The sequence below is a fragment of the Pinus tabuliformis genome, chromosome 1_2 (genome assembly GCF_031772625.1).
Source record: "Pinus tabuliformis cultivar Carrire ecotype Pingquan chromosome 1_2, CPIR1, whole genome shotgun sequence".
NCBI lineage: Eukaryota > Viridiplantae > Streptophyta > Pinopsida > Pinales > Pinaceae > Pinus > Pinus tabuliformis.
This window is the reverse complement of record NC_142298.1, coordinates 265,085,553-265,091,589: the sequence shown is the minus strand read 5'-3', so window position 1 is coordinate 265,091,589 and position 6,037 is coordinate 265,085,553. Positions and strand designations below refer to the sequence as shown.

General features: G+C 38.3%; 1 pseudogene; it reads left to right on the top strand.

Annotated features, from left to right (window-relative positions):
* Nucleotides 1-210: 210 nt before the first annotated feature.
* Nucleotides 211-1,115, top strand: LOC149205370 (3-phosphoinositide-dependent protein kinase 2 pseudogene; annotated as a pseudogene).
* Nucleotides 1,116-6,037: the final 4,922 nt, after the last annotated feature.

Below are 6,037 nucleotides of genomic sequence, written 5' to 3'. Positions count from 1 at the left end.
CACTGGTATGCTTGGGAATAAGTTGGGAAGGTACAACATTTATAAAGGAATAACTTTAACTTATGGAATGGAAGGTCACCGTGCTAAGATATGATTTAGAACTTTCATCTTTCTTATTCCTTAATTGAGAGGGTGTCATCTTCACAAATTTGTTTGCTAACCAATCTGCCATCTGTAACATGTTTGCAATCTTCATAGTACTGTCATGGAATGTTGCTTTCTATCCTGGGATGGGATTCAAATCGTGCTGTTAAGAAATCTCGTTTTTCAGAGGATGAAGCACGTTTCTATATTGCAGAGATTGTGGATGTCCTTGAATACCTTCACAAAGTAGGACTGATACACCAAGATGTAAAGAGAATATACTTCTTCAAACCAATGGAAAACACCTCAATTTCAATTATTCCGACTACTTCAAACGAGAAGACCTGCACATTTGTTGGTACAGCTGCCTGCGTTCCGCCAAAGGTCCTTAAGCATGCACCTCCAACAATTGGAAACGATCTATGGGCACTGGGTTGCGCGTTGTATCAGATGCTGTCTGACATATTACCTTTTAAAGATGGCAGTGAGTGGCTCACATTCCAAAGGATCATGGATAGAGATTTCAAATTTCCTGAATATTTTTCTTCTGAAGCATGGCACCTTATTGATTGTTTGCTGGATATGGACCCATCTAAAAGATTGGCTTCTGGCCCTGAAGGGTATGCTTCTCTCTAGAGTCATCCTTTCTTCAAGGGAGTTGACTGGGATAATGTTAGGAGTATGCTGGCTCCAAAGTTAGCCCCACCATTAACTGTGACTCTAAATGGGAGAAATTTCTAGATCCAGGGGAGTTCATTGTGATGGTTTCATTGGTTAAGAAAATTCGGAAACTTTACAACAAAAAGATGCAGCTGATTCTGACAGACAAGCCGAAGTTGATATATGTAGACCCAGTTAAATTGGTACAGTAGGTTGAGATAGTTTGGTTTGATAATCCTAAGGAGCTTAATGTCCAAGTGTTGAATTCTTCCAACTTTAAGATCTGTACTTTGAAAAAGACCACCTCATTTGAAGATTTGAAGACAGCAAGGAATACTACAGTGACTTTATGTTCCAGTTGGGATTTATGAAGCTTTTTATTGGTTTGATGCTAATCAAGTTGGCTGTGATATGTAATGACAGAAGCAAGCTTCATCTTCTTAAAACTATTTAGGTTCCTAATTGCTGTACAAATGTCTGAAGAGATCATGAATCTAAGCAGAAAACGCTTCAAAGATACATAGGTTCTGTTTTGACATCTAAAGCAGTTTCGTAGCGCGCTACGAAACTGCTGTAGAATGCTGTTTTGTGGAAAAACAATGAATTTTGATGATGAGGTCAGCTAACGGTAAAAAGAAGGTCTCAAACACAGGCAGAGAGATCATACATGGATTTCCTAACAGCTCAAACAGTGACAGGTGTAGGTCTTGAAGAGAAAATAAAATATTTTGTTTATTTTCATAAAGTTTTCTCAAAGGCAATTTATGATCGAGCTACTAGGGTATTGGTGGGGTTACCAGAATGTTCGGTTGATACACCTGTTTGGTCCTTGAAGCATCCAGATCATATAACATATGGTGGTTATGCGTTGTTAATTAAAGGTTCAAAGAACTTGGAGTGTGGTTTTTAAATGATGAAGAGGAATGGAAGACAGGGGACCGTGGATATAGGGTGATTAATTTTATCAATTAATAAGCTGTCTTACAGCTAGCATCCGAGACCAGCTTGCTCGGTGAATGCTCCCTTAACATATCTTAGCCATAATGGAAATCATACAGCTGTCCAGCATCCAAGAAGAATCATATTACGAGGAGAAATGAATTAGTGTTTTAGTTTGATTAGGACTTTATGTAATCATAGCTTAGCACTTTTGTAATTAATGCATTAGTTAAATAGCATGTAGGAGTAGTTAATAGCCACCTTCGAGGCTCCCCTCATGCTGGAGGAGGAAGCTCGAGGTGGGTGAGTTTGCTTGCCTATATAGGGATCAGATTAGAATGTAAAAAGGGTTGGATACTATATACAAAAACAGAGTTTTTTGAGCCTATGTAAAGACTGTTACAGTAATGATAAAACAGGTCGTTTCTTCTCAAGATTCTCAATGGATTATGTTGTTCAAGTGTAATAGTGTTTTAGTTTCTTAATGTTCTTTTTTGCAGCCTTGTTATAGCACAATCACTCAGAATTCATATTGTATGCTCTGACTTCCTGTGTGTTTGACTAGCTGTGGGTTTTGGTGAAGCCTGTTTGAACATCACTCAGAATTCATTTTTAATGCTCTGACTTCCTGTATGTTTAGCAGGCTTTGGTTTAGGTAAAATAGGTTTGAATATCTGATGCAAAGAGCCTTGACTTCCATGAGATGACTGTGATTTTGTTTATTAAATGTGAGAGACTCCATAGCCCAATGAAGACCAATTTGATGTGTGTCCAACCAGCTATATTTTCATAAGTGTGTGAAGAGTTAGCCCTCTGTTGTTGTGATTAATTCTCTATCAAAAAGCCTGTGAGAGAGCCCTCTCTGATTAGGAAGGCTAATTCCTAATCTAAAGTCTGGTCTGAAACAGTTACATGAAATCTTGCTTGGTTGCAGCCCTCAGTAGTGATTTTGTGATAACAAATAACATTGTAACTTTTTTCTTCTTTGCGGCTTTACAAAATTGAGCTCCCCTGATTTGCCCCGCCTGCTTCACTGTGTGCAGTGGCCCTACAACCTTTCCTGTGTGCACGACGTAGAGATGGCTCTACGGCCCTAAGATCCCAAGATTCACCCCACCTACTTTGTTGTGCTCAGCAACCCTATGACCCTGTCTATCGATGTGCCTCCCTTTCCCTTCACTTTGTTTCCCTTTGATTCTCTTTTTACTTATCCTTTCCTTGCCTTTCCTTCCCTCCATCTCTCTAGCATGTTGGACCTCAACTTGGCCGGGTAGTCAATCATGGCCAATCCGGCCTCCCTCTCCTAGCTGGACCAGGAGATTGTAGCATTTAACTCCTTGGTATTGAATGGCCCCAAGTTCCAGAAAGCTTCATCATCTTGTTTCATCAAAAATCTTGGTGATATTCCTAAGGTCGATTTCTCCACCCCTCAGGCAAAGACTTTGTGTTCTTCAGTTGACAGATCGAGGCCTAGTGGGATCATTTATGGGTTTGTGGCCCTCCCCCATAATTAGTCGCCAATGGGTTATCAACAACTAGAAACTCTTGATAAACAATGAAGTCACCTCTTCCTTCTGTGTCAAGGGTTTCTTCACCTTCTTCTTTGAGAGAAAATGTGATCGAGATCAAATCTTCCATAGTGGTTTGTACTTCATGGGGGCTCAAGGGATTTAATTGGATCGCTAGAGTCCCAAATTCAATCTAGATTATGATGTTCATTTCGTTGTCACAATATGGGTGAAGTTGCCTTTTCTCCCCCTTCACTACTGGAATGATAACACCTTTAGGAAGATTGGAAATGCCTTGGGGAAATATGTTGATTGCACTGAGCTTCGTGATGGACTATTCTAATGTATCAAAATACGTGTAGGGGTGGATCTAGAAAAGAGTCTCCCTTCCACAATCAATATTAACTTGGATAGATGGACACCACATTCAAGAAGTGGACTACAATCAACTCCTGTTCAAATGCAAAATTTGTCATGACTATGGGAATTTCCTAGAAACTGCCCTAAGAAACTAGAAGATTTTGAAGAAAAAAAAAGTGAACCAAGAGATGAATGGAAATAAGTTAAAAGGAAAAAAGGGCCTCAAAATCAAAATCCCCCCCAAATTAGTAGCAGATGCAAGCCCCCACTGATAAATCTAGGCCATCCTCTCCTAAGAATAAAGCTACTATGAATGGGGAAGGAATGAGCAAATCAATCAATCTTGGAGATTCAGGAAATAGGTATGAATCTCTTGCCAACCAAGAATAATAAGGGGAGAATCATCATCAAGAACACCCAAACTTAGATCCACCCTTTAATCCAGTGGTTTCTCAAAGTATTTCAGAATATACTATTGTGTCAAGATCTAATGAAGACCCAAAACCTATACAAGACGATTCCTCAGAAGAAGAAGCAAACTTCCTCTCGCTAAGGGACCGTATGGGTGGAGCTCCTTTTACTAGTTTAGTAGATGAGAAGTTGGAAGTAGAAAATGCCATAGAGAAATATCATCAAACCCATCGCTCTGAAAGGAAAACCAACATAGAAGTACGGACTGAACAAATAAAAAATAAGAAAGAGTCGGGCCATTAGCCCACTCTTAAAAATATTCAAATGAGAGACAGAGGAAGCAAAGGAAATAAGAGAAGCTCTAGCATAACCCCACCCAAATGGGGCCCCCACTCCAAAAGTAAATAATTATAGTTCTCTCCTAGAATTGTCGAGAATTAGGGTCCGAAAAAAGGAGATCGGATGTGAAATCCTTAATCAGGAAAGAAAGGCCCTCGATTACTCTACTTCAGGAGACTAAACTTGAGGAACAATAAAACTATCCCAACAGTTTCAGATGTGGAATGGTAGTTTCATCTCTTAAGTCAGTGCCAGAGGTGCATTCGGGGGCTTCTATACTCTCTAAGATCCATCTTGGGTCTAGCTCCTCAATTCCCATAAAAATGTTCACTTGCTCGCAACCTCCTTTCTTGACCTATTTTCAAACTAAGTATGGTCATGTTACTCCAACTGCCTACACTTACCTATAAGTTAGTGAGAAAAGCCTTCAACCCCAGAAGTTGTGGTTGGTGGTAGGGAACTCAGAGAAGGGGTTTTCGCATTGTTCCCTCCTCTCTCCATCTAAGATCTCCTAGTTTAGCTAAGGGGGTGGTCCCTAATGACAAGTTAAGTTAAAAGTGATATGAGGTTCTAGGAGTGTTATGGTGAAAATGGATTACTTTTAATAATCTATGGGCAAACTATGATATGAGCAATAACAATAAAAATCATTAACATGAGGAAACCACAAAACCAGTGCCTTGCAAAGAATTTTCTCAGCAAAATAAAAGATACATTTGGTCAAAGTAAAAATGAAATTCTTTCAATAATGAAAACAAAGTAACCCTGAAATGCAAACAAAAGATGTTAGCACAAGATATTTGTAAGATATAAAATAAATTCATGGATCAAAACATATATTGCCAAAACTCAACAATTAGAAAATTTACTTTAAAAATAAAATAAAATGGGAGATACTAAATGTTAAATCAAGATGTCAATATGGAATTAGACTTGAGCATGAAATGAAAGCACTTATTACCAATTTGAAAAATCACTATACTTGCTTTGAAATGTTTCTTGAAAATAAAATTTGCAATATAACAACTCAAAACATCAAGAGACAAGTAAAGTAAATGTGATGGAAAACTCTCTTGGTTAATCTTATTGGTTAGACTCTAAAAGAAAGATTGCAATTGTATTATAATCCTCAAACCTCACCCTCGCCCAAAGATTTGGATATTACTATGAGGAGTCAATAATGGTAGAGAGTCCCTAAAAGTCTATTCAACCAAATTAAGTTGGAGGTAAGTTTTAGTCATGCTTGAGACATGTAAGTAAAATAACCAAACAATGAAAATTAACTTCAACTTGAAATGTACTTGCTTGACATGAAATAGAATGTTACTTTATGGATAAAATTTTCTCAAATACTTTATCCATATAAGATGTGTTTAATGGTGAATCATAAGTAAACTTGGAACTATGTTCAAGCCAAATAAGATCAAGTAAAAAAAAAAAAGGAATCTTGGAATCACCGGGTGCAAGCAGACTTGATTCCTGACGATGGGGACATCAGTGGGAATAAGTGTATTCACTCGTCCGACAATTCAGACTCAGACAAGGACAATGCCAAAATGGATGTAGGGAATTAACTTGCACTTATCTCTTCGGTGCCATCCCAAGGGGAATGGCGAAGGGTTGAGAAAAAGAAGGGGAGAAAAGCTTAGCTTTTTCCCATCATGCATATTATCTTCTATTTTTCTGCTTGTTTCTGTTTATCATTTGGTATTTCACTTGATGATGCGGCTTTTTAG